The sequence below is a fragment of the Buteo buteo genome, chromosome 6 (assembly GCF_964188355.1).
Source record: "Buteo buteo chromosome 6, bButBut1.hap1.1, whole genome shotgun sequence".
Lineage (NCBI taxonomy): Eukaryota > Metazoa > Chordata > Aves > Accipitriformes > Accipitridae > Buteo > Buteo buteo.
The window spans coordinates 5762554-5790368 of record NC_134176.1 but is presented as its reverse complement, the minus strand read 5'-3'; positions in this window follow the sequence as shown (position 1 = coordinate 5790368).

Sequence of the window (27815 nt, the reverse complement as noted above, 5' to 3'; positions counted from 1 at the left end):
AGGCATTTCAGGGGCAGACCCTGAAAATGTGGTGGGGACACACAAAAGGAGGACATAGCTCATTTTTGCTCATGCTAATAATCTATTTAGCCCCGTGTTTGCATAGAAAACCTCCACCTACAGCTCTCCACTACAGTGTGCATTGGTCCAGTGTTTCAGCAGAAGACTTAAGTAGCCAAAAGTGTGACTGGAGAGGTGTTTAACCAAAAAGCTTCAGAACAGAGGATGTTTTGTTGATCCTTGGCTTGCTGGGTGATCTCTGGATACCAGCTGTGTTTAGTGCATGCATAGAGTAACCACCTAGCACAGCTAGTGGTGCAATGTTTCTCCCCAGAACATCAGAGTTATGAAACATGTGCCTGGTGAGGCCAAAGAGCAGCCGGAAAGCTGTGAACCTGAACTTCGTGTGTTGCATTGGCTCAGCAGGCAGGCGGTGGGGCTGAGGGCATGGTTAGATGGAGAGCAGCTGTTGGTTAGAGGTCATGCTTAATGTGTAAGCTGCGTACAAGTTTGTCAGGATCCTTCATCAAGAACAAGGTTTCCAGACATCCCATGCAAACCTCAGAATCCAAGTGACCAATAATTCTGCATGGAAAAAGAACGTGCCTTTGAAGAAATGGTTAGAAGACAGCCTTATTCAAGAGGTAGAGATCTCCTAAATCATTCTTAAACCTCTTCTGTAATTACAACTGGGCATATAGATTTGGATCCAATTTGGTCTATGCATCATTTTCACATTTTCAGGTAATGGCTATTCCGCCCTGTGGATGTGCATAATGATAACTCCCTCTTGCTCCTTGGCATAGCAGGAAGTCATCACGCAGCAGATAGCAGAACAAGGGATAATTTATCCTGCAATATAACCAGCTTACTGGGAAGCCCGTTGTCATAGAGTTGCAGGGGAGACCTTTGCAGGCAATGGCGTGGTGGCAGGGTGGTGGGACTGCTTGAGCCTGTGTGATTCGGTACTCACCGCTGGGTTGACTGGAGGGAGCATTCAGAAGGGTTCAGGCTGATGTCCTGGGAGAGGCAGTGAGAGCCCTTCATCCCTCTGCCCCACCACTCTGCAAGGATGAGGATTATGGATGGATATTTAGAGTGGCCCTTTCTGTCCAAGGCTGGAAAACAGGGCTTCCTGCAAACAAATCCTCATTGGGGTTTATCCTGTGGGATGTGCCGAAAGCAGAGTTTGCAGGAGCTATCCTCGTGAGGCTTCAGTGCATGTTCTGTATCCAGTGTAAGTACTGAAACTCAGATGCGACACCAGATACGTTTTACCTGTGCCTGTGTGATAACGCTGCTTACACTTACAAGATAGCAGTCGGTCTGGCTTAGGCCATGTATTGACTATAATTTGGCACAGAGACACTTGTGAGTATTTTGAAGTGAGATCAGGAGCTGCGATTTCCTGACGTGTGGGGGGTGTCCAAGTGTCTGCATCAGAACCGGCCGGGTGCTTCAGTGCTGTGAAGGAGCATCAGATGCCAGAGGCAGCGGCCCCAGCTGTGCAGAAGCTCTCAGATCCTGTGTCTGCAGGCTCACAGCCCCTCCGAGCTCGCCCCAGCCACCCTGCTGAAGGATCCTTGATTATTGCCTAATTTGAGCCTAGGGAATCAGCCATAACGAGTAGGTGATTGAATGAATCATGCCTCGCTTTCTCTTCCCCAACACAGCAATTCACCCACATTTGTTCATTACTCAGACTTGTTTGCCAAATGATTTATGCACATAATTTCGGGTCGGTAATTCATTCATATGCAGCCTGGCTGAGTATTTAGCAATTGAAATGAGAAAGTCAAGATGTTTTGTTTGGGCTCACAAGTTTTTGTTTCTTGATTAAACTCTCAAAATCGTGTTGTAGGGGTGAATGCTCGTGTCAGTGAATTCAAAATGTAATTTCTGCGTTTATCTGCTAATACACACATATATTCATGATGTCTTCAGTTGCTAGTAAACATATTGATTGCAAAGTCTGTGAAAGAGAACACAAAGGGAGCCTAAATTAAACTAATTATTTAAAACAATAAAACATACGAAAAACTAACCTGTTGTATGATCTTTCAATTCTGCATGAAAGAAAAAAGGCTACACTGAAATCTGGCCAAAAAGTAAAGTGATAAAATGAGTACTGGATGTTTTCCAGCATCCTCTGAAACATTCAGGGTAGAAAATGTCAAACTTCCTGAATTTGAATATTATAAAGAGAAAAAATAAGCATCAGAAATGTAACCAAAAATCTTATGAACACAGTGATACTTACCAGAGGAATGGGAAGTGGTAAATGTGACACCAGATTTTAACATTGTTATGTCATGATGTAAATCTATGACTCGCTCCATCTTGAGTACCTCAGTTCTTGGTCCTTTATGGATGGGGGGGGTATGTATACACACACACATATATATATATATGTATAGGGGGATGGCAACAGGCTATAGATAAAGTGGAACTGTGAATGACAACAGCTTATGTGGGTTCAAGCAGCCAGAGAGAAACACCACCTGAGGGCTTCTAACTATTTGCAAGCATCTTTGGCTCAGGAAGTTGCCAAGAAGCCAATTGTTGGAGACTGAGATAGTATCAGAGGAAACATCAATTTATGCTCACCCCGTTCCTGTACTTTTCCTAGGTGTTCACTTTGGCCAGCACTGGAGACAAGATAAAAAGCAAGTGTAGGCTGAATCAGTCTGATTCAGTGTGGTTATGATGCTGGGTGATGCAAGAGGTACCCTGGAAACCACAGGTTGGCAGGTCTTGTTTCTGTAGCAGGCAAATTGGCAAGACATATCATCTAATATTACAGTAGCATACTTGGAAATATTGGAGACTGGGGAAGGTCAGCCACTGCAGAAAACTTTTTAGCAGGTTTATTGCAATAAATTTTTTAAGAAATGACATTATTGTGGGGTAAGAGGGAAGCCCTGTCCGGAATTAGTAGTTGTTTAAAGAGAGGAAAGAAAATATAGAAATAATGGTCATTTTTCACCACAGAGAGGTTATCAAGCAGGGTCCCCTAACGGTGTAGTCAAACTGTCCAGGAGCTGACCAGAAAAGAAGGGGATTTCTGAGGTGCCACAGCTTGCTGGTAGTACACAATTACTTGGGATAGTCAAAGATAAGATTTGTGTCAAGGGAAGAGAAGAGATCCCAATACCTAGTGACTGCAGGGTAAACTCCAGGGAAATTCTGTGTTGATAATTACCAAATAATAAACACAGGAAAAAGTGATGTAATGATAGACTCCAATGGCTATTACCTGCTCAGGAAAGAAATCTGGGTGGCAGTATTGATAATTCTATGGAAACATGAAATCAATTCCCAAAAAACCTCAAGAAGAACTCAAAATGAGCTGATTCGAGAAGCCTGCTAGATGGAGAGCCAGGAAACCAGCGCTGATGAAATAGCCAGGTAGCTTCCAAAAAGTTCTCTGCTCTCATGTTTTCATAGCATGTATATTATGTTCAATCCTCCCACCTATACACGTAAGAAAAGGTGATGTCAAGACCAATGAATAGATAGGGCAGGCCAGCAGTCCCATTTTGGAGAGGTTAGACAGTGGACCAGGAGGTACCCTGGCCTTCAGATGAGCAATATGTCATTTTACTCCTGGTAGGCTGTGAGCACTTTTTGTACCAAATGTTTATCTTGGCTGTCTTATTTTGCCTGGACCTCATGCAGAGAAATGGCTGTGTCCAAGTAGGCTGATACAGATGGCAACTGCCGGCAGAGTTTGGTCTTCATTCACAAATGGAAAATGACAGGAAGCTATTGCCAACCCGAATCCATCTTCCCCATCACCCTTGCTTTGAGGGAGCTCGGCTTTGCACCAAGCCCAAGACTTGTCAGCTTGGCTTGATTCCTGCAGTGGCTCCCAAACAGCTCCATCCAAATACCCATGGACGTGGGAGTGTTCAGCTCCAAATCAGACCTCAGATCCTCAGTGTGAGCGCACCATATGGAGCCGGGTGCTGTGAAAACTCCCAACCCTATGGAGGTCAGCAATCACTTTTATCGGTCTGGTACATACATTGCCGTGAATTTAAAGGCACAGAGCTTCACTCCGAAGCCCATCTTCTCTCTGCAGGCAAAAACCTCTTGCCTATGTGTTGGGCCTTGCAGCTGGTGTTGGCTGCAGAAGGCTGCCCATCTGTGCAGAAGGCAAAGCCGTGCAGCACTGACTCACTGCTCCACCACCTCCTACTTTTGGCAATAACCGGCACGGGCTGATTCAGAGGACGGTGGCAGAACAGAACGCTTGCAGTAAGGGGTCGGAGTTGATGCTCAAATGATCTGTGATCAAACCATGCTCGGAGCAGTCATTCCCAGATAAGTGAGTGATATACGGATATGAACAGTCCAGCATGGAAAGCAGGTCTTGGAAAGCAGGTCTCAAAAAGCAGGAATAAATTTCCAAATCAGTTTGGTTTCCCCTGAAAGAATCCCCCAGGTGATACCTTACCCCAAAGTGTCATACAAACAAATATCATATCCAGACAGTAGAGGTGAGATTTGTTGACCAAACACAATGTCTACAAGTGCCGACACCTAGAGCTGGGCCAGGCACCCTTGGCTCCCTTTACGTGAGCTAAAACACGCTTTCTAATCCTGTGGTCCATGCTTATCCTACAGCCACCGACTGAAGCAGTTCAGATGGGTCTTGCCCTAGAAATGCCTATTTATAATAAAGAACCTGAGTAACCAGCTCAGATGAAGTCAGCAGTTAGGACACCCCTTAAAGACTGGTGAGAAGAATCCCACTCTGCAGACGCAGGGACTCATCTCCGGAGTTTACAGCTTTAAGGAACTTTACTGATGCCCAGTGCTATATGCCTGGAAATAAAAATGTCGTTGGGGCAGAAACCCCCTACCCAGACATGTCACAAAAGACAGTGCCTGCTCCAAGATCTCAGTTCTTCTCTCCAAGCCTACAGGAGATCGTGGCTGGTCCTTAATGAAAGGAGGACGAAGACTCTCCCAGGACAGCTAGACCTCGTCTTAGTGGTTTGGGCAAAACCCATTTTTGCTGGGGGCAGAGCGGGTGCAAGGTGGGGGGGGGGGAACAGTAATGGTTGGGGGCTGGGAGGAGCAGGGTGTCTTCCAGAGAAGACAGCGATGTTTTGGGGGATCCCGTGGGGGTAGGAGAGTAGAGCCAGGACCCTTCTCTTGCAGATGAGGAGAAGAGGTTTTAACATCATCTTAGCAAAATGCTAACACTTTCCCAAAACTGTGGTCCAGGCACACTCTTGTGGTTAGAGAGAGCTAGTGCACACTTGAACCAGGCCATTTCTGCACACAGCAGCCCAGAGGAGCAGAGGTGGCCTTGTGGCTTGTCCTGCCTGCTCAGGGTCCAGCCTGGCGGCCGGCGCCGAACTCGCCCCAGCGAGAAAGCACCAGCAAACACATTTCAGCCACTGCATCCGTAATGATCAAGGCTATTGTGGTAGCCCTCAAAATGCTTTAAAAGCCTGCGTGAATGCTTTTATCCACCTTCGGCTCACAGCACCGGTGTGTGCCGTGAGGTGGTTAATAATTTAGCCCTGCGGATATTAACATTTCTGCAGGAATGAGCCTGGTTCTGGGAAAAGGGACACCCCAGCTGCTGGATCGACGGGTGGGGGTTTGGGGTCTCCACTCGATTAAGAGGGTTGGGATTTGTGTCACCCCACATAGGGCATCCTGGATGACTTTATTTATCTTGGGAACAGGCAGCTCTGCCTACGCATCCTCCCGTCTTGTGCCCCGCGGCCTTGGCAGTTGGCCTTACTGTGCTCCATCTCCTTTCACCTCTGCTTTTTGTGGTTTTGCTGAAAGAGGCTGCTTCTTCGCTGGCAGCCTGGGTGAAGCCCATCAGCCCTGCTAGTACCTGAGTGATGAAAAAGGTGTTGACACTTGGCTGTGAAAATCAGAAAGTCCCAAAGTGGTGCTGGAAGTGGATATTTTTTTTTTCCTTTGCTTCATGCTTTGCTTTTTTTTTCTTTTGCTGTCAGGACACACAGATGCCATCCAGGAGGCTCCATCTGTGCATTGCCTGGGGTTCATCAGAGAAAAAGCATCAGTGACCACACCGAGTTCTCTGTAGTCTGAGCAAAACTTCCTTTTCTCCTACTTTTTGGGAGAGCCCAAGGTCAAGAGGACTCCCCTTAGTTTGCTCCCTCCTTCTGACCTGCTTGCTACATCTCCCTATCAGCTGGAAAACATGGAGGCTGTGGCCCTTGCTGTACAAATTATATGGGCTGTGCTGCTTATCCAGCCTCTCTGCTTCCCCCAAACCATCTTGGTATAGCTCTCTGATCTGTGGCTTTTTGGAGCAGTCTGTGTAAGGACAGGGATCCCTGTGAGATCAATGAGAAAAGCTGTTTCATGCTTCCAGTCTGAGCTACATATACATGAAAAGGTAGGTATGAATGGCTTCACAACTGGGAAGTGACTTTTAAGTCATTGATATTCCTACTCAGAGGTATTGCTGGTTGCTTCCTATCTGTATTTTACAGTAACCCCAGATAACCCCCGAGGGTCTGGATAGGAGCTGCACCAACTCTTCCCCAGCGAATGGCCATTGCCACCAGCTGCTTAGCAGTGGGCATGACTCTGCTGTGCTCTTAGCGGGGAGTTTAAATCCTTCCCAAGCCCTTCCCTCTGCTTCCCTGCTCCCTCCTGGGTCTGGGGTGAGGACTTGTGCAGGTAACGGGACAGACTGTCATGCCCTGGTGCCGTACCAGATCTGAGATGACTTGCTGTCACAAGGAGAAAAGAGAATCACCGAAGTCCCACTGCTCCTCGGAGATGCCGTCGGAGCTGGGCTGAGATGCAGCAGTGCCCAGAGCAGAGGGAAAATTTGGGGTTCCCTTAGCTCTGCCCCATTTCAGACCCAGTCACGGTGACTGCAGCTCGGGCTGGAGTCACCTCCCCCAGCTCTCCTCCCCTAGGATTGACTCTGAATTACAAATGCCAGCATTAGTTATCTGCTTTGAATATATTCAAATATACACCTCAACAGCACGTTGTTCCCCAAGAGACCCCCCAGGTTGTTTCCCTGTATCACCTTGCTCCTGTTTTTTCCTGACAGTGGAGAGATCATTTGAGAAAGTTGCAGTTAGAAATCACCCCCCAAAAATAAACTACCCAAACCCAAACCAGCCCTGGACTGTTTGGTGGGGCTGTACGATGGTGTTATGGTGAAGCGGTCTGAACAAAGACTGGACAGGTGCCTTGTGATGATACTGTCAGAAAATCCCAGAGACTCTGGATCTCCTATAAGGTTTCTAAATATTAATTTTTTATTTTCTTGCTGATGGGAAACATGGCATATTTGCATTTTTGAGCCTGAATAGTTTTAATTCAGTTTTTTATTGTACAAGCTCAAGAGGAACATTTACTTTGTTTTCACTGATTAGTTATACAATTATTCCTTTCAGATACCACATGAACCATGAACCATAATATTGTATTCTTTGCTAATACATTTTGGCAGAGGTATTTACATGAAAACACAATACATAAATGTAATGAATTTTTCAAATGAACACATTGGTAATATAAAGTAATCATTATTTTTTTTTCATACACCAAAAATTCATTAAACTTTTCTCAATTAGCAAACTGACTTTTCTAAATAAGCTGCTGATTGAGCAAGAGCCAGTCACGCAAACCAGCTGGATTTGATAACGTTGGACGGTGCGTGTCGCTGGGGAGCACACAAGAGGGAGATTATCTCTGCCAGCCGGAGGCAGGCATCTTCTGCGGGATCTAACACCAGCTGAAGGGGGTACCACTTCCAGCTGCCCACCAGTGAGAAGTCAGGGTTAGCGAATACCTAAATGAGAATAATCTTCTGTCTAGGAGGCAAAATGAAGTCCTGGGCTATATCCAGCCTGGAGGCTTGTATCAGCATCCACTCTTTGGCCAGCCAGGTCAGGGAGAAGGTGCAGGAGGAGAAAGGAAGGAGGAGAAAACCTGGTTAGTTTTCAGCTGGATGAGGGGGCAGGTGTGGCTGGTCACATCCCTGCAGCTGCACCGGGAAGAATAAGGCCCAGTCACAATGCAGACGAGTCTCATGTACTGCAAAATCATTTTTCCTGGATTCAGGAGCCTGTAAAAGTGTTAGATTTTTTTTCCCAGGTGTGAGTCTGAAACACATGATCACCTGGCTCATCTCTGGTTTGCTAGGCTGGGTCTGGTGGAGCAACAGAGATTCTGTTCAATGATGACATGAACTGTTACAGCTTGGGGAAATAAACTCATCCTCCTTCTGAAGTTACCATTGTGCTCTAGCTTTTATTTACAGTATGTAAAGTATTTTATGTAGTGTTTCTTCTTCTTTCCATACTTTCCAGAGAAATTCCTTTTGTGGACTCATTAAAATATTCTCTGCACAAACCGGTGAATGATGCTGAAATCTTGGTCTCACTGAAGTTAGTGGGGAGTCTGCTACTGGCTTTGTTGGGGAGATTTGATTCTGGTTGAGTCTTTATGTATGAAGAGGAATAAATCTGTCAGGAGTGGAGTGTCTCAGCACAATGAACACCTCCCAGTGCCTTTTACATAGATCATACTGTTATATCATGTGCCTGACCTACTTTGCTTTAATAAGCTCATCTGTGTGCAGTGAAAGATAAGCAAAACCACTCTTCTGACACCAAAAATCCATCCTGTCTATCGATACGTGTGTGCTGCTGTTGGTAGGGGCTGATCCTGTGCTGATAAGGGCTGGTTTTCCCTCTCATGCAAGCAAAACTTCCACTGGCACTCAGTGAGGCTCAGACTGGGAGGACTGGACCCTGTTACAGCGGTGGGAAGGACAAGCAGTCAGCTTCGGGGCCCGGGCATGGACAAAGAGCGAGGATGGGATCGATGGTGGGATTTAAGAAATATGCAGGGTGGTCCCTGTGTCGGGGTACGCAAGGCTCAAGAGGGGGTTCGCAAAGACCATAGGCTCTGCATCGCAAAGACCATAGGCTCTGCATCCCTCTCCTCCTGGATGGGCCATCTGCCTGTTTCTCTCTGAAAATTTTGTTTTCAGGGTACAACTGCCCAGGGCCACTGTGGGTCCTGCTCTCGTGGGACAGCCCAGGGTCTTGCTCCTGCAAAGCATCTACATGTTTCAGTTCCCCACTGCATTAACACCAGGCTCCAGCCGAGCACGGGCAACCCTGTCTCCAGCATCTCTGCCTCTGGATGGGCAAGCTCTCCTATCTTACCCAAAGATACAAGGTTCCCTTTGAAAATCCCAGCCTTTCTGGGAGAGTTTCTACCGCGAACTGCACTGAATACGTCAGGGTGAGTGTTACGGCTCTCATCGTTAGAGGTGTCCCTGAGACAACCCCTTCGAGTTCAAAGCATTTCAGCAGCAGAGGAAAGCTGGTTCAGCTCCCAAAATAGCTCCCGCACGCAACGTGGTAAATGGCAAAGCTCATTACCTGGGTCACGTTCTGGGGCGTAGCTGGCAAATGCCTCTGCGAGAGAAAATTCTGCCTGCTATGAAATGCCCTTGACCAGCTCTAAACCTGATTTTCCTGGGCTGTGAAGAGCCGGGAGCACAGACAGACCCGTCTGAGCAGCACAAAGGTGAGCAGGACCCTTGTCGTAGGCATGAACGCAGAATCAGGATGCAAACATCTTGTGGTTCCCTTCCTCTTTTTTTTTGTTTTTTTTTCTTTACCAGTGAATCTAGGTGAGTGTTATTTTTCTTTCCTTCCCTCTCTTTTTTTAATTTGTTCTCTTCTTTGCTTTTTTGAAAAGCAGAGAGAAGATGGAAAAATAAATAAATAAAGCTAGTAGGGTGGAGGAAAGAGATTTGCTTTTCATGTACTCCCTATTTTGGAGACACAGGGATTTTCCAGATGTTGCTTTGATTGCCTCAGCCTTGAGGCTGAGAGGTGGAAAAAAGAGCATCACTTCACCCTCTGAAAAACAGGTAATGGTAGGGGTCCGCATTAGCTTCATTCAGGCTCTGATCCTGCACTGACTTACACCACTGCTTCCCTTTATTTCTTTTCTCCACCCTAGGTGGACATGGAGCAGCAGTACAAACGCAATGGCTGCTATAACACAGTATAACACTATGGCTCAGGGCCTGATCCTGGCTCTGTTGGGCCCGTTGGATAAGCGCCTGTCCACAGGCTGTTGCAGGAGGATGCTCCTTCAGCCCGGAGAGCTTCACGGCTTGCACTGACCCCAGCTTTTTTTAAAGGTCTGAGGCTGCTGCTATGAAAACGCTGGTCCGTGAGTAAACACACAGAGCCTTCCCCCGGAGCTGGGGACAAGAGGATCGGCAACTTCGAGACAGGAAGGGCACAGAGACATAAATAAATTCACTGACAGCCTCAGATGGAAATAGCCGCTTGCAGGGTGTCATCCACAGGAAAGCTGCATCTTTCAGCAACCTGGCAACAGCAGCTGTGACCTACAAGCTGCTTCTGGATCCTAACAGTAACATTTGGGAGGAAGGATCAGGTTTATTCATGCCAAACCACTTTAGGTCTCTGTTCAGCAAAATCCCAAAGCAGGAGCTGACAATTAAGCACGTCTTTATGTGCTTTGCCAAGTGGGTCTGGAATATCCCCCCTCACGTACAGGCTCTGCTGAACCAAGACCTCATTTGCTCACCAAACTATGGTGCAAGGTGCACTGTGTCATCTGCATGAAGACAGACTGGTCCATCTTTGGTGTTAATGTGCTGAAGAAACTCTGGAGATTAATTTAACTATTTGTGTTTTACCAGTGAGATGAGGCATGCCAGAAACAAAGTGAATCCACAAAGGCTGGTCTTACTCCTGGGAATAAGATACCGATGTATCTTCGGGGTCAGCAGCGCCTTTGTTTGCCATTACTGATGTTAATATTTGGTCCTGTGGGACATCTTGGGTTCATGTTTTTTCTAGTTAATGACAGCCTTTCTGTAGTCTTCCCTTTGCTGGGGGGAAAGGCTAATGCAATACTCACTGTGCTACAGCTGCTGGCTGGGAATTGTCAATAGGTCATAAATAAATCTACCACCGCACAGGAAAGACAATGAGATTATACATCCTCCTACTACTGCCAATTACAGTAAGAGCAACAATTATAAGGTAGCACTCCTACAGCTACCCTAGGGAGAAAATGAGAGGAAAATGTTCCATTAGCCTAATGAAGAGAGTGTGGTAAAGCTACAGTCAAATTTTCTCACTATTAGCCCTGACTGTGTGCCACTAACACACAAGGGAAGCAGGAGTCATAGGGTAACAATTAAAGTTTCTGACAATGAACCCCTATGATGTACATGCCTCTAACCTGATGAGAAAATTAAAAAGAGGCACGGTTACATTTTCTCACCATTAGTCCCCAGAATGTACAATGTGGCATTTGCCGGTGACAATGAAGGTTTCTCACCACTGAGACCTGGGAAATGCCATGCGTGTTGCGGATTTGGTGTTAAATGCTCTTGGGAGCGCTGGGGTGATGAGAAGGCATGCGGAGATGGCTTAAACCCCCTCTCTTTTAACACAGAGGAAAGAGTTACTGGTACATTTCCTCATTAGCTGGAGGAAAGGATGGATCCGCTGTGGGTAATTTTCTGGTGTCCAGCCCCTGTGGTATCCCTGCAGGAGAAGAAAGAAGAAAGATCAGCTTTGGAAGTAGCAATGGGAAATATAGGAAATATCTTGCTGGATTCATATAGGCTAGTAGTGCAAAAGGACAACTTGAGCCCTGGCTTACATCATCCACTGGCCTCAACAAGAGCTGCTTCATTTCTTGCGGGGTGATTTGGTCGGTTCAATTTAAGGACTGCAGTCCAATATTTACCAAGGTTTGCTGCACTGTGCTACCTGAAATACTGCTGTTTCCATGGCTTTTTAAGGCAAGGGAGAGACTATGGTATCTTGAAAACCTGCCTGTGTCAATTGTTAGGTATGCTGATTTTTAATGGTGATTCCTAAGGTGTGTTGCAAAGTCATGGATCAATTTTCACGTCAAAAATTCTGGAGCAAAATTCAAAACCTACTCTAACGTGGACCCAGGCCCTCCCTCCACATTTTTCATTTCTGCTGTTGCCTCTGTGACAAGTTAATATTAGCTTGAGGATCACAGTCAGGAGCCAGATTGGCATCTGGCTGGGGGATTTGGCCTGGGATGTGGATTGGCTTTCTTTCCACACCCCATAAAAAGTGAGAAGGGAAAAAATCTGTTTTCGGACCTCACACAGGCTCGTGGTGCTAGAGTATCTCAACGCCGTTCAGCCTGTAAGATAATTATCCTTGTAAAGCCCCTCTGTAGGGGATGTCAAGACCTTCCTGGGATCACCTACAGACCATTCCCTCAGGGGAACAACAGCCACCCTTGTACCACAGGGGGTCCTGGCCAGCGGGACCCTGGGCATCTTTGGTCTGGAAGCCACGTCCTGGAGCAGGAGCAGATATTAGTCCAGGCTTAGCACTGTGTTGACAGATCTGTGGGGTCTTTTGCCTGCAGCTGCCTCCTGTCCAGCCTGCGCAGGTCTATTTGCATTAAAAGTCTTGCCCCGCATCTCAGGAGGGTTTGTGGCACTTTCCCAGCGAGGGCTTTTGAGCTTGTCCTTGCTGAGGGCTGAGCTAGAGCTCAGCTGGGCTGTCCCATCTGCCATGGAAGGGGTTGTAAGGGCAGGAAAATGAGACCCTTTTGCTTGAGCTGGACACGGTTCCCAAGCACAGCCCAGTCCCTGGACTCTCGGGTCTGCTTGTGGGTCTCCGCATACCACACGTGGGACCCTGGGCACAGGTTGGGGCCAATTGCCCCTTCGCTGCCAGTCCCAGCAGTGAGATCTTCAGTGCCAGACTCTTCCTCACTGGGGCTGAGATAACCACGCCGAGATGGCTCCTGCCTTGCCATTTTGGGGAGCAGCCACGGATTAAGACATGCTAATTCCCTTGTACAGCTTTAGATCATCCTCCCTCAAGCTACACTGAACCACAATTTTTCTAACTTGCTGCTCAGCAAAAGGGCAAGCACAGTTTTTGCAGCATTGTCATATCTCTTTGCCATGCCTACAAACACAAAAAGACTCTCCATCTCTCTCTTTCCCTTTCTTTCCCACTGTAAGCTCTCTGCCTTCCTAAATGTCCATCATCGCTACAGATTTAGTATATTTTCAGTAACTCATTTCTGAGTCTAAAAGAGAACTTGGCATCCAATCATTTATGTGACATTGGGAATGAGAATCAGGATGGGTCTTTCAAAGCCAGCAGAGAGGTTTAGAAGCATAAAAGAATGATAGCTAAATCCTGTGGCTGATTCCAAATTACCTGATCAGAGAGTATGTCCCGGCACACCCCCTGGATGACTTGCTACCAGAGTGAGACCTGCCCGAGTACTGCTACTCTTGAACCTCAATTTTGATGGAAGGAAGATGAAAATGTGTAAAAGAGACGGGAACCACATGCTCCCCCAATTTGGCCCAGTCTGGATGGTGAGGATGACCGTGCCCTAGCACAGCAAGCATGGCCCAGCACAGAACATGGGGAAGTGTAGGTCCAACCTGTGAAATCAGCTGGGTTTAGCCAAACTGAGAGCTCCCCTTGCTCTGTGGGTGATGGCGTTGCCCTCCACCTGCTCCTCAGGGTTAATACCTTGAATTTGGTTGCTTTAGAGAAAGCTCTTTTGCTTGACTCCTAGTACTATGGAGCAGAGGGATTGCATTAACAGCAGTTGGCGAAGTACTAAGATGGAAAAATCTCAAATATCCACCCAAATATCCCATTCAGTGACAAGGAAAATCACAGCAGGATGGGAAGCTGGAGCAGGAGGGAGCTGGAGGAGGAAGATGATGGCTATGAGACCACATCAGTCTCCTCCAGAGAATCCTTTCCTCACTTTCCCTGCCTTAGAGGCGGTGCGGCTAAAAACTTCACTGCTCTGAGTGATTTGTGTAGTAATTTCAGAGCTGACAGGCACTACATGGCAAATCTGAATTCCACTTTTAGCCCTGTTAAGAGATAAGGAATAGTGATTATTATAATTATGATGTGGTTACTTTATTGGTTAAATTAACATTTCGTTGTTGGGGTTGCTGTGCAATATACAATATTATTTTGCCTACTGTGCCTTCAAAGTCATCTTGTCACAGCAACAGCATGGCAGCATGGAAAAAGCCTTTTAACAAGTAGGTAAATACATGCCTTTGGGGAAGTCAGAGCGATAATTATGTCAGCTTCAATACCTTTGACAGTGAAAAAAAGGCTAAAAATAAGCCGAAAAAAATGAAAATATTGAATGCTTTAAATAAAGTCATTGGAATTAAAAAGGTGCAAAGAATTTAATACAGTGACCTTACTTGCTGGACCGGGTGTCAGTAGTCCAACTATTCACCCTGCTAGGGTTGCTTTAGGCTTACAAGGGTGTGTAAAGGGATCCTACACCTCTTCTCTGGGGATAAATAAAGATTTATTGCTAATCCCATCTAAAATAGGTGGAACAGTTTCTTCCATACATGGTCATGATTTTGCAAAGAAAACCAGTGGACACCTTTCCTCTCCATCCTTCCTTTGTGCATGATGATGCTCCAAGTTTCACTGCAGAATACAATTTAGCTGGACACTGACAGGAGCACCTGTAGATTTTTGCTTGAGCACGTTGTTTAGGTTGTGCGTTTGTGAAATTTGCTGGTAGCATTGGGCAAGACACAACGCGAAGATGGTCCTTGCTCTGGGGCTGCACCGTCACCCAGACACAGGAGGGGAAGAGGGAACATGGAAGGGCATGACAGAAAGGATGTTTTATGCCAGTTTTGGGCCATCAGAAGGAAAACAAAAGCAACATGTCCTTGTAGGCATGCAAGTCTTGTAGCAGTAGCTTTGCTGGCCAGAGTGGTCTCATTGCAATTCTATCTGGTGCAGCTTTGGAGATCGAGATGGACCTTGGGCATCATCCCAGGTCTCAGGGCTGGCTGAGCATGGCATCAAACTTCCAGCATAGGTTGGAGTTCTTACAGCTTGTTCTAGCCTTTGCTGCCTGGGAAGAGCCAGAGTGAACAGATACGTGTTTGCTGAAAGCTGCACCTTGCCGCGTTGATTTGGGACTTACTCTTCTGCTGCTTCTGGAGTGTGGGGCAGGACAGATGTTGTGGCCCATGGAGTGCCCCTCTTTGGGATCTACAGGCAAAAGGTCACCCCCAAAATGCCATGACATGAAGAAGAGCACTGGAGGCTCACAGTTTTCTAGAGAAAGGCAGGGCCTGGGCATGCAGGTCACCAGTAGCCTTGCTGACCATGAGAACCCAACGCACAAATCCTACCTCTGTGGTCTGTTCTGAGTCTGGCACTGGGGCCAGTACTCTCTTGACACGAAGATCAAGGACTGGCTGCTGGCCTCTTGTCTTTCCTTCCACTCTGCCCCCAAATGTCAAGGAGAAGAGGAGGAAACCTCAGAAAAATCGAAAAAAATCTTCCCATGAACAAGTGCTCCCTTGGGTCTTGTCTGTGGGCCAGCAGGCACGAATGGCAGGACACAGTAAAAGGATTTGGGGCTTAGCTTTCCCAAATAATTGACAAGGACAGAGCTGGATTTGAGGTCATTACTGCGAAAAGCATCAGCACCAGACCTGCTCTCTGCTGTGTGCCCCGTCACACAAGAGCCGAGGAGGAGAGTGGCAATGGATATTGTTCCTCTATAGCAGCAGGCCCCAAGCTTTTTAGGTCAAACTCCCGGAGATGGTGCCCCCCGCTTGGACATCTGAGGTCAGAGCCCTCCCCAGAAACACGAGCCCTGGCGTGGGACCCGCTGCGTCGGAGCCAGCACTGCCAAGAGAGAGAGGAACTTACAGCTTAATCGCTGTAATTATTCTTCCAGTTGAAACCATTCACTTGGGCTCTAACTGGGCATATTTCCCTTTTCTTTCCCCCAATATTTTATTCTACAGATGCATTGGTGTTTTATTATCTATAAAATAAAATCCGGAACATAAGTCAGAAGAAGGATGTTGCATGATGAGCATATTTGCTACTTGTCCCTGCTCCCTCAGCTCAGCTTCCCCTCTCTTTCCTTCTCCACTGCTTATTTAAAGTCAAAAGGTTCAGTGGAAATTGCAGCCATGAACATGCAATTATTCTTTTTACAAGCTAACGAATATCCTATGCATATGTGATCACTATATTCAATTACACAACCACTTAAACAATACCCACACACTAGTTTGCATCTGTATAAAGCTTTGATTGGACACTTTGAACGGATTGTTTGCGGTGTACTCTGGTCTCCATGAAGGAAAGCAGCAGGACTTTTGCATAAAGCACATGTCAAGTCAGCCATATGCATAAAATGACATTACTTTTCAAGAGAACTTGATTTGGAATCAGGAAAAATCCCCCGTACTGTGCTTTTTCCTAAAAAGAAGGAGTCCTAGGGGACGAAAGCTTTCTCCTGAGTGTAATCTTCAAAACCCAAGTTTTCTTTCATTAGGCTGGGAGTGGGAAATATGATTTATTTTTTTTTCCCCACAATAAAATGCTTATTTCCACTAGTCTTCCCTCAGAACGGTGCAGTCCATCCAGAGCAGTTGAAGATGAGACTAATCTACCTCCAACACTTCAATAAATAAAATGTAAATGTTTGTCATAATAATGCCTCCATTGTCAGCACCAACCCGGGATTTTTCAACCTCTGACTCCCGGCAATGACCGGCTGAGTAGCAACAGCTGAGTGCTGAAAGAATTTTTCAACAGCAATTTGCTTGTTCCAATTTGCTTTTCAGGGCTGCTGATCAGGATTGCTGGTCAGCCTGTAAAAGGATCTCGTCCTATTAATTTGGCCCAGCTTCCCCTCTTGTTCTCGTCATATTTAGTTTCTCCGGTAGTTCCAGTGAGTAAGTTAATTGAATTAGAAGTGCCACCAGGAGCTTGCCTGCGCATCTACGGTTTCACGTAGGAAAGCAGCTCCCTTCGGCTGCAGAAACAGATACGTGCACCTGTTGAGAAGGTGAAGAAATGTCTAGAGATGACTTATTCCCCTGGTGATAGCCCCCGATTCTCTTCTCAAATTGGTCAGACAATAAAACTCCCTTCATCTGGCACTGGTTATTCTCCAGCTTGCTCCTTGGACAAACACAAATGAGATTGAGAAGCATAATCGATGCATTAGCGCAAGGATTGGGAGTGCAGCGATTTGAAAAGTGATTTTGTAGGAATGGATTGATTTCGTTTCATGCTGCTTGTTCGCTCTGTGACTTGAGGCCAAATGTGTCTGTTGTAGCAACACGAAGCGTTATTCTTCTAATTGCTTAGTCTGCAATCTCAGCTCCCCCACCGCTATCAATAAATACGATGGTACCAACTGGAGTCTGACCTTGTTTCTACTGGCTTTCAGTTAAGCTCAGGGTTAAGTATGGATACACTTTTTCTGCCAGTAAGTAGATAAATGGAAACAAAATCATAGTTCATGCTTGCTATTGCATTTTTAATGGGGTTTAGGGGTGAAAACCACATAATATTGCACTTCCGAGTCTTGCAGGTGTGGCACCTGGAAGAAACCGTGGAGAAGTCCTGCAAGTGGCAAAATGATTCCATAGCAATTTGAGAATACAGTCTTGAGTCCATTTCGAAGCTTTGCACAGCTTGTTGCAGTCATCAGAGGTTTTCCCAGCAGGATGCACCTCTGCTCACCTGGACTGTCCCGGAGCGCTGCGGTGGTCCGGGCTGAAGAGGGATCTGCTCTGGGCTCGGAGCGGATGGGATCTGCTGCGGCATTAAGCTGAGAATGAGCCTAAATACCTGCAAAGGCCAAGCTTCAGTAACAAAGTCATTCCCAACCCTCTTCCAGCCCTAAAAAGAAGCTACCCCCCAGGCAGACTCTGGGGAAACCTCTACCTAGAGGAGCAATAAATGGAAGAATAAAATAAAAAGGGTGAAGAGCAGGATGGCCGAATCCAAGGCAGCAGAGCAAAGGAGTTTGCAGTGCTCACACGATATAAGGGTGCAGCAAACCAGTTGCACCAGTGACCTGCTGGATAACCCACACGACGTCTATAAGCAACATAAATAAATGAAATAGAAGCAGCCATCCTTTCCTGCGAGACTGGTTTTTGCAGCTGAAGTGCTGGTTGAGTGTCACCACCGGGGGGCAGAAAAGGCCTTTGAAGAATATCAGCCTTTCCCATGAAAACTGCAGCGTTGCTGAAGTAAAGTTCTTCCTTTATTAATATATCCCTGCCCTTTATTGAAATTAGGAGGTTGACCTATTGTACATTACATTTAAAACAGAGGTCTGTGCAGTGGTTTAAAGTATTTGTCCTCTAGAAATGCTGCTAAGGGCTGAAAAGGGAAAATACCCGCACACTGGGGATGTTGGAGATGCCTTCTGGTTTTGAACAAACCCCTATTTCTTAAGAAATTAAGCAACAGATTACTGTGATTAATTAGGAAATAGCTTTTAATGTAATCAGAATAGAATATCATCCTATATTATGTATTTGATGAAAGTTTGTTATTGCTCGATTTGGGAAAAATACCCAGGGAAACTGATAAATCCCATTCAGATATTTTGCTTTAAGATATTTCCCATCTTACTTATACTATATACTTATATACATATATATTGTATATACATGAACACAGACTCACACAACCACTGCAAAGAAAGAACACCCTCCTTCACATTTTCTTTTTGCTTAAAATGCAAGTGATTCAGTAGAGGCATTTTCTATATCTCATATAAATAGAACCCAATCTTCCTAAATAATTTAATGTAGTCATTAGCTAAATCGAGTCATCAATTACCTATCACCAAGGAGGCAGTACAGAGATCAGCATGGGGCTTGCGGCGCTTTGCTTTGATTGCTTGTGGTCACTGTGTCATATTTGTTATGCTGTAACATTAGGCAGACAACAGTTCGGGCTTATTTTCAAAGGTTAATTTCTTTTCTTCACTGGCTTGTTGCGGAGTTCATATAGTAAATAAAGAAAATATTTTTAAATCCTCCCTTTTTATTTTTACTGACTCATAAGTACATGTAACATTATATTTACCAGAAAGACCCTAAAGCCTTACAGACTATCACGTTACTCCAGATTTTGGCATTTCTTAAAAGAGATTTCTTTCTTAAACCCACTACACTGTAATGGCTCTTAAGAAGCTGGCACTGTCTCGAGTGCAAATCCTTCTTAGTTTGTGTATTATTGACCTGATCAAGTGTGATGGGGGCCTTCGATGAGCCTTTGGGAGGATTTTACGGCTCTTGTGGGCAAGGAGTCCCACAAGGAAACGCTTTGGAAATTTTCATTGGAAATGGGAGTATATGAGGAGGGAACACAACTGGGGTGGGGGGACCCCAGCACAGGCTACAGCCCCTTCACATGCAAGTACTTACCCTGCGGAGCAGCTTTTTAAAAACTCAAAGTATTTAACATAAGGGAATAAAAAACCCGACAACACATCTGAAGGATGGTTTAAAAGTTGCCTGCGGAATGTAGATATGCCCAATACAGCCCCGATTCTGCAAGGACGTATGTACACGGTTTCGCTTTAGGAGATTGATTTTAACAGATTCTACAGACAAGGAATTTGTTTAAGTAACTGCCTAATACTGCAGGACGGGTAAAGTCCTAAAAGTGGAATAAAATAAATTTTCTCCCCTCTCTCAGGCATATTTACATACAAACAACTCCCCTAAAATCAGCGAGTTCAGAGTGAAAATCTTGGCGGCCACTTTAACAAAAAAAAAAAAAAATCCCACAAATTATATTGTTCCGCCTTTCCACTTGCAATAAGAAAATACAGCTTTACGCCCAATCCTGTAATCAGCTTCTCACGGGCTGACCCAGCTAAGCCCTGTATCAGGACCACGCTCCCGTGGTGCCGTCTGGGTTGCTGCAGCATTTTTGCAGTTTACGCTTCTCCAAAATGATGTCATAATTCAGTAAAAGGACAACATATTGGCAAATGAATAAGCAAAGGAAAAAAAATATTACTTCAGATGTCAGACAGCCACAGATCAGTTGCCTGAAATTTTTTCTTTTAGTGAATGACTTCTGTAATCCGTCATGATGTATTTTCCTTCATGAGCAGGTTTTGGCACAAAAATATTGCACCACGCCTGAACTTGCTGGAGAAGTAGAAAAGGGATTTTTTTAGCAAAAAGCAAGGTGAACCCCGAAGAATAATGTTGAACAGATTAAAACTGGAAAATGATGTGCCTTATCTGCTTTTTCAAAAGCAGAGATCTTTTACACGCGCCACGCGCTGATCTGAAATAAAGAGGCAGCTTTGTAAGGGCAAGGAAAAACCTGGCTGGAAAACAGGGTCTGGGGTAGGGCATAGCAAAAATCACAGTTAGTGGGAATATCTTAGTTTTGAAGACGATGTCTCAGCCGTTTGTCGCGTTCCGTCAGGACCAAACACCATTTGGTATTCAATTGACTTTCTAACTTAGGAGACAGGACTTTCCATCTTCAAATACTGAAAATAGATTGCATTCTTGGCCCTTTGCTTTGAACGGTTGGGGAGAATAAACGCACACCCTGGTCGTGTTCTAGTGATCTCCCTAATCTCGGTTGCACTTTGTCAGGACGAGGTAACTGGTAGTTAAGTGAAATACCTTAGATCAAAGGGGGATTAATCGCCAACTGAATCCTTGCTGAATAAACCTGTCATTCAAGAAAATTATTTCCACTGAACTTAGCAGAGGATTGAAGGTATTTGCATAACAGGGACCAACGTACTTCAGCCAGGTTAAAAGGTTCAGAATTCAGGCAGTGTTTAGCTTTTTGGCTCCTTTTCCTTTCAGCGGCCCTGTACAATGGTTTTTAATCTGATAATACAGCTAACTATCTAAATGATGTCAGAACAGGAAAGTATTGCAAAGTTTGGCTGAGGGATGGATCAATTTCACTTTCAGTAACTCCTAAATCTGATTTGTTGGAATTTAAGATGTAATCCTTAAAAAAAAAGTCCCTTTAAACCAGAGGGCTGTTTATTAACATCCTTTTTTTATTTGACCTTTGTCTTAGAAACACCGGGTCCTGCCTGCTGCCTTACCCGGGGCTCTTTGGGATCCTTTCGTACAGGTTTATACCGGCGGCTGCAAGCGATGCCCGTGGATCGGTGTGCCCACCGCGCGTGTGGATCTGTGCAAACACACGCACACAAACAGATTTTCAAGCTTTTTTTTTTTTTCTCTTTTTAAGCCCGTCTTTCGGAGGTCACGCTGAATGTGAATGTAAGTGAGATGGAGATAATTAAATAACGGGACCCAACAGGCTGCCATCATTTTCTAGGATCAGCCCTCGGAAGAGATTTAAGCACCGCAGCCTTGTTCAGGGTTTGCTGTGCGGTTGTGGCAATGATTTTAAACCATATGAATTATCCCTGTTTTATGGCAGTTGCTTTTTGCTGTGACTTTTCATGGAGAATTCATTTCTCAAAGAGAAAAGAAAGGCTCTTCCAGGGCTGGAAGGCAACGGCTTTTTAATCTGCACTATAAAAATTGGGAAAACAGTTAAAAAAATGTAGATTTCTGGAGAATGCTTTCTTCCTGCCTCCCTCTCCAGCCTTCCTAGGGTTCATTTGCAAGTGCTTCCACCTCTCCTACCTTTTGGGCATATGGAAGGATGTCAAGCTACATGGCGGACGTCAGGTTTTATAATCAGATTTTTGACAATAAATGGAATTTAGCCACTTCTGCATCTAGCCTGCGCCTGACACCATTCATTCTTTCGGTGGGCGCAGTTCATATTCATCACAAACTCAAAGCATCTTTCAAGTTAAAAAAATCGCAAAGAATGGTTATCAAAGAAAATGAATAAAATCCATATTGAGATAATTTTTTAGAAAATGATTGAAGTTTTAACCCAAGAAAGGACTCTTAGAGTTTCTTATAGCTTAGAATAAGAACATGTCAATCACGATTAAGCTTCTGGAATTGGAATCCCTTTGAAATGCAGCTGTTTCTTCTTTAATTGTGGCAGCGGACTCAAAAGAAAAGAAAGGTCCAGCCTTAAAGATGAGTAAGGAATACAAAATAGCTCAGGATTAGTTGTGGAGTTCAAAGGTCGCTAATTACACTAAGGAGTTCCCAGACACAGGGAAAACATTAAACAGGTCACCTACCAAACGGGAAACAGACTTTGACTTCAAAAAAAAAAAAAAGAAAAAAAGAAAAAAAAAGATCCTGACGAGATAGGTTTCTAGAAAAAAATCAAAAGCCATCAGCTGATCACATTGGGAAGAAAATGGGTTGGGTTTAGTTCTTTGCTGTTACATGTTGCTAGAGATGGCATCAGGCTTTCAAAAAATTATCTAGAGCTCAACCAGGTTTCTAGAAGGCTCTGTGAAAGCAAGAAGGGGAAAAGGGGGCAGGCCTTTGCCTTAAAATATCTGATTTTTAGTTGAATTGTGGGTTGTGAGTCCCTGAAAAAAAAACAACAAACAAAACAAACATGAGGGTTGAGACCTCCCCATCAGCATTTGGCTTGATTTGTTGAGGATGAGGCATCTGTGCGAATGGGCACATCCTGGATGGGAAGCCTTTTGGGAGAGCCCTGCACCCCCTTTGTGGGTGGAAAGGTGAGGTTTGGGGCACAGTGGGCCATCCCTTCTCCTGGGAGAAGCACAGCTCCTCTGTTTTCCAGCTCCTCACTGGCCCCAGTGACTTGGGATGGACTGGTGGGACCGCTGTCCTTCCAGAAATCCCGCATGTGCAGCAGCTCCTTATGGACCAACACTCAAGTTCTGAGGATGCTGAGTTTCTCCTGAAAGCCTCTTGGGAACACGCTGCTAGTTGTTCTGTCTCCTGGAGGGCTGCACTAAGCAACAAACCTGTGGTCCTTTGGATCTGGACGTGGGTGTAGAGAGCCAGTGGCTTTATTGCCAGTCTGCTCACAAGAGAGTGAATTCACATTTTGAGGAGAACAGAGCCTTTTTTTCCCTCAGATCCTGCTCCCCTTCATGAATTATCACCTTATTCCTCCAAAAATTGGCATCTTGGTGCATTTTAGGGCAACGTGAGATTTGTGGAAATAAGGAAGAAAAATTTCAGATAATCAAGGAGATGCACCTATCCAAGTGGCCTATTCTGGGCCTGTACAGGGTCCTACTTGTGCCCAAGGAATTTTTAGGATTGATGTCAATGGGAGTCAGACTGAGAGTTAAAACTCTATTCTCTGTTCCCTACACCTGAATAACTTGGGGTGGTGTATGGAGTTTGCAGGGCAAGGTTTTGGTAGCGGGGGGGCTACAGGGGTGGCTTCTGTGGGAAGCTGCTGGAAGCTTCCCCCATGTCCGACAGAGCCAAGGCCAGCCGGCTCCGAGTCGGACCCGCTGCCGGCCAAGGCCGAGCCCATCAGCGATGGTGGTCATGCTCTGGGATAACAGATTTAAGGACAGCAACTGCAGTCGGAGAGAGGAGTGAGAACATGTGAGAGCACCAGCCCTGCAGACCCCCAGGTCGGTGAAGAAGGAGGGGAGGAGATGCTCCAGGCGCCGGAGCAGGGATTCCCCTGCAGCCTGTGATGAAGACCATGGTGAGGCAGGCTGTCCCCCTGCAGCCCAGGGAGGTCCACGGTGGAGCAGATCTCCACCTGCAGCCTGTGGAGGACCCCACGCCAGAGCAGGGGGATGCCCAAAGGAGGCTGTGACCCCGTGGGAAGCCCACGCTGGAGCAGGATCCTGGCAGCACCTGCGGCCCCGTGGAGAGAGGAGCCCACGTTGGAGCAGGTTTTCTGGCAGGACTTGTGACCCTGTGGGGGACCCACGCTGGAGCAGTTCGTGAAGAACTGCAGCCCATGGGAAGGACCCACATTGGAGAAGTTCATGAAGGACTGTCTCCCGTGGGAGGGACCCCACGCTGGAGCAGGGGAAGAGTGTGAGGAGTCCTGCCCCTGAGGAGGATGAAGCAGCAGAGACAACATGCGATGAACCGACCGTAACCCCCATTCCCCATCCCCCTGCACCGCTGGAGGGGGTAGGTAGAGAATCTGGGAGTGAGGCTGTGCCTGGGAAGAAGGGAGGGGTGGGTGGAGGGAAGGTGTTTTGAGATTTGGTTTTATTTCTCATTCCCCTACTCTGGTTGATTGGCAAAAAATTAATTTTCCCCAAGTCAAGTCTGTTTTTGCCCATGATGGTAATTAGTGAGTGACCTCTCCCTGTCCTCATCTCGACCCACGAGCCTTTCATTACATTTTCTCTCCCCTGCCCAGCTGAGGAGGGGAGTGATGGAGCGGCTTTGGTGGGCACCTGGCCTCCAGCCAGAGGTGGAGGTGGCATGAAGGGAACAGAGTTTAGGAACAACCCCAAGGTTGCCCCTGTGGGACTCCCACTGACAGCCATACAGTGCTGTAGCAGCTCTTCCAAGGAAGATCCCAAACCAGGATCCACAAAACTCTCATCTAACGGCTCCTTTGGGATTGAGGGCTGCAGGGATTTCCTGCCATGGTACTCTCAGGATGGACACAGCTTCAGGTGGTCTTGGTTTTCTCCACCCTAAAAGATGCTGGTGGTAATACCTTGTATTTAATCCATGCTGACTATTCAGTAAATTCTTGCTGCAGATACAGTGTGGTCCAGGTTCAGATCCCAGCCTGAGGACTGAGGAGCCAACAGACAACAGGACAGCAGAACACAATCTGGGAGACGGTGACAGTAAAGTAAAGCTTGGAGAACTCCAGCCATGGGAAAGAGGGGGAATAGGAACAAATTTCAGTATGTTCAGAAAGTTGCTAAGTGGGAGCCTGTGGGCAATAAGTCAAAGAGACAAGGCTGCCCAGGGGGAGCGGGTGTTTTCTAAAGTGCTGCCATCCTCTAAAGAATGAGAGAACAAGGTGGCGGTGAAGGAGACAGCAAAAGTAGTGAAGGACAAACATGGACTTACTCACAAGTTACAACTTAAAACTCAGCAGGGCTTGTATAAATAGGACAAAATGTGGCAAGTTTCTAGGACAGTGTGAATAAACAGAGGAGAACTGCCACTGAATGTTTAATGCCTTGTTGTTTCAATGTTTACTTGTTAACAAATGGCCAAAGTAGTTAACACGGGTAAAAACAGGATAAAAATGTAGAGGAAGGGAGGGCTAAATTATGTAGAAGTAGCTGCTTACAAATTATCTGAAGCAGCAGGATTTACCCCAGAGCACTTGAGGAACTGGCATATACAATCTCGGAGCTGTCACCAAATACCTTGGGACACATACTTACTAGGTCTTTTTGACACTCCTTGGTCCCCTTTTTCTCTCACCCTGTATTGATGGCATCTGTTCTCAGATCCACCCCTTTGCACCTGCTTGTGCTGGAACATCTACTTTTATTTTTTTAGTTGTTTTGTTTGGGTTTTTTTCCTGAGACATTCAAACCGTCAGGGTTTGAACGAGGGCTTCAGCACCTTCAGTAATTACTGCCTCTCAGCCGTTGCACTCACTATGAACTTCATTAATGCAAATTCCCCACTTCCTTCCACACCTTCCACAAAGTGTTAAATAACACAGCTGGGATCCAAAACATGTTTGATGATGGTTCCCCATCGCCACTGCATTTGGAAACGTCAGCCAGTTTTCACTGTTTAATGGGTTATACATGGACTTTGGATTATTTTAATTTCTTGGAGGTCCGTTAACATCAATTCTCTTTGCCAACTAAATGTGCAGTCTCATCTAGAAAGTTTGTTTGACAGTACATATTTGCTTTAAATTCATGTTAATTGGCATTAGTTACGTTACCCCAAAATTTTAATGAAATGAAGCAAGTTCATTTTATTAATGAAGTGAGTTCTATATTAACTTCTTATTTATACCCATTATTTTGTTTGGGAAAAATGTTGGGTTGACAAGCCAGTATTTAAAGTCCTTATGTTTATTCTTTTAAACTATTTGCACGTTAGTTTTCTTCTAGCCCTCTGAAATGCAATACTAAGTCTGGAGAACTCTTTGGCTACCTCTTTTGAAAGTCTCTGTGGAAAGCTACCTGCATAGATCTCATACAGTCTATACCTGTGACAAAATTATAAATATAAGCACTTCAAGCAGCAAGCACTCTTCTAGAAGAGACAGCACTCTACCAAAAGACAATTCTTATTTTCTCCCTTTAACACAGAGTATATTTTAAAATAAAGTATTGCATTAAACACTTGTTGATTTTTTTAAAGAGCTAAAGGAATACCACTGACCCAGGGCTTAATCACCTCTAGAGTCCACCAGAACTACTGTTAGTAGAACCACCTCTGCCATGGAGTCCTCAGGCTCATGTGAGCTCTCAATCATATTTTCCTGATTGAGTTTTTGAAGTGTTTTTTCTCCCTCTCAAAGCAGGAAAAATGGTCAGAGCACATAGAGAAACACTGGAATTGTCAGGGGAACTACCAGGGAACACACAGAGATGCACAGAAGGGTTTAGTCATTTGTAACTCCTTGAACTCTGGCTTCTAGTGTCATCTCCCCAGTGTCCCCATTTGCTGCCCAGCCCTGGAGGCACCTGACACCTGTACATGCATCACTCGTTTCTCTCCATGCCTTGTGTCTGCAGGTCATGCCTAAAGTTACCTCAGTTGTAACAGACCTGAGTTGCTAGCTGTCTAGTTTACTAAGCTTATTAAGTTTACTACTAGGCTTACTTTACTAGTTTACTAGCTTACCAAGATTTATGAAGCACCCACGAGAATGGGCCCTTCCCAGAAGACAAGTGTAGCTGTCAGGCCAGGAGAAAGGCTTCATCTGACTCTTTCTCCACCAGCACAAGTGTCTCACAGATGTTGCACAAGACTGTTGGATTAAGGCATGTGCCAGTTCAACCCGATCTGTTTTGCTGTCTGACTTGTTCATGGGTGCTTTCCAAAGAACAGGGCATGCTGCATACTCAAACCTGCCAGAGACCTTAGCTGCATTTTTTTTAAAAAAAAAAAAGCAGGCATAGCCTCCTTTCCCCACTTCTTACTACAGAGCTATCCCTGAGCAGGGGGAGAGTGCTGCAGCAAGAGCATGCTAGAGTTAGAATCCAGAGGTTTATGGAGCAAGCTCTTATAATAAATCAAAACAGGTGATGGCTTGCATGAAGTTGTACAAAACTGCTCAGGGCTAGCAGAGAAACATCACCCACCCCTTCCCTCCATCCAAACCTGCATTGATAGGTGTGCACAAAGTAATCTAAAGCAGCAGCCCCCTCCCATTCCTGAATACTGCAGCTCTCCTAAATTTGAGAGAGTTAGAGACATGGACAAGAGGGAAACAAAAAGGAACATGATTTGGGAAGGACACCCTGCTACTAAGTGCAAGGGGATTCTCTTCTAACATGTTATGAATTTTGAGAGTCCCACCGTTTCATAGCATTTCTTGGGGAAATGCTGCGAAGAAGAAAAGCCGTTCCTCCACGGTGCTGCTGAGCAGAATAGACAGCTCCCATCTTTCTCATGGGTAGGTGGAAAGCAAACACCGCACACTAAATCCTGTGGTGGGTGCCCAGCCTACAGAACATGATCTAAACTCTTCCAATAGAGACACCCCATCTCCCCACTCAAACTGTGGTGTCTAGGCATGTGGACAACTGTAACAGGTAGGAACTGGATTCTGGGCAAAATCATTAATTCACCTTTTGCCTGCTAATCAAAATGGACACATCACCTGTGTGAAATGGGTCATAGCGTAGCTCTGTTCTATACACTTGCATAGCTGTTTCAGCTGAATGGCGTGTTTCACATGAATTAATCCACCCTTTAGAACATTTAACCAACCAATTAGATTGCTCTCTCAATCTAAGCATTTTTTTAAATTATAGCTTAAAACTTTTCTCCTTACATAATCACTAATCTTATTTATCACACAGCGTACAGTTAAACAAGAGGTGTGGCAGGAGCAGCTGACATGCTTGGTTATTAGACAGCATTCTTCTTTTCTTTT